Here is a 2,081-nt window from a genome sequence, read left to right on the forward strand (position 1 = left end):
AAAAATATTCAATGTAGAATGACTCTAACTTCTGATCTTGGTCGTGCTATTAATAAAAATAATTATTTAATCATTACTTGTCACTAAATAGATAGTAATTTTACTACGGAAAAACGTATTCTAGATTTTTTGTATGATGAAGATCGTAGACATACTGAAAAATTTATTGCTGATTCGATTAGTAAGGTTGTAGAATTTTATGGTATTGAAAAAAAAAGTCTTATGTATTGCTTTTGATAATGCTTCTAACAACAAGACTGCTATTACAAAGTTAAAAACTAGTCTCTCTCCACCGTTACTTGAAATATTTCATGTTAAGTGTACTTGTCATATATATAATTTAATTGTAAGAGATGGTATTAATTTTTCTTAGCTTTATATTAAAAAAATCCGGCTTGCTGTTGGCTTTATTCAAGAAAATAATCGAAGAAAAAAAATTAGAGAATTTAAAGTTAAATGTGAACAAAATGGACTTAGACCAATATTGATGCCTGAAGAATGTGATCCTAGATGGAATGCTACGTATGATTATTTAAAAACTTGTCATATTTATAGAGTTCCTATTACACTAACTTTTAACTAATATTGTGGTTCATTTGCCGATTCGGTTGAATGTATGCTACATGATTCTGATTGGGCTGTAATAAATTTTTTGGAAATTTTATATAGCTATAGTTGAATTTTCTGATGCTTATTATCCTATTGTTTGTAATATTTTAGCATATATAGCCGATATTCCTTCTTTGCTCAAAGAATATAAGGATAAAGAAGGTTACAAAGAAGCTGTTGGTGCTATGTTTGCTAAATTTAAAAAATATTTTTTTTTCGTTTCCCCCTATTTACTTGGTTGGTGCTATACTAAATCCTTGTATGAAATATATTACTATGTGTCACTTTAGTTCTCTTATTTATTCTAACTTAGAGATAAATGCTGAAGCTGAACCTGAATCTGAATCTGAAGAACAAGAACAACCAGATTTGTATACGTCTATGAGTGATGCGAATATTTACATAGATAAATTATATAACCATTATATAGATTTACTTGATTTAGCTGTACCGACAAATATTACTCCACCCGTCGTCCTTCCGAAGAGCCATCATCTTCAAAAAGGCCGGCAAATAGTGGTTTTCCTGATCACTTTTGACTTAAATATTTGGAACAGTGTTGAGGCGGGAACTTACACAACAACTTCTCGGGAAAAGCTTAAGTATTATCTTCGAACGCCGATAGAGAATCGCAGACGACGGATCAACGCGTTGGATTGATGGAAGAATAATGAAAGACAATATCCCGTGCTTTCAAGATTAGCTAGAGATATATTGAGTGTTCCAATGTCAATCGTTGTATTGAAGAGCGCCTTTAGTCAGGGACGACAACAGCTTGGAGACAACCGATACTCGTTGGGAAGCAACGCTCTGAATGTTCTAGTTTGCCTTAGAGGTTGGATTAGAGCGGAACGAAGAAATCAAGGAATGGAGGTGGAACTGAAAGACGAACAGAATCTTGAAGAAATTATGACTTTAAGGGAGAACTCAGCACAATCAAGTCCAATGCATGGTTTTGTCCCTATTGATTTTGACTATCCTATGCTAATTCCCGTTAATGTTAATATGAATTAGTTGAAAAAAATGATGAAAACTTTGTAGATTTTTCATTCACGAATATTATAAATTTTGAATCATTTTACAATTAATATAATATAAAATTCATATTTCATTTACTCCTTACTTTGTAATTTTTTCAATTTAAATTGAATTTCTAGTTTAAATTAAATACTTAGTTTTACTATATTACTAATTTACTATCAAGCTTTACACTAAGTAATAGAGAATTAAACATAACAAACGTATAATCATATATACATATAATGAAAAAATAAATTTCTTTTAAGTTCAAAACCTCAAATATTATTAATTTATTATATTAAGTAGCATATTTTTTAAAGTAGTACATATATTGTATGGTACGTATATATGTGTATATATTTTCTATAGACTCTAAAGTAGTATATATTTAACGTATACATGTGCATATGTTTTATAAAGTAGTATATAACTATATATATAGTGTGTGTATA

This window comes from Capsicum annuum, chromosome 2 (genome assembly GCF_002878395.1).
Source record: "Capsicum annuum cultivar UCD-10X-F1 chromosome 2, UCD10Xv1.1, whole genome shotgun sequence".
Taxonomy (NCBI): Eukaryota; Viridiplantae; Streptophyta; class Magnoliopsida; order Solanales; family Solanaceae; genus Capsicum; species Capsicum annuum.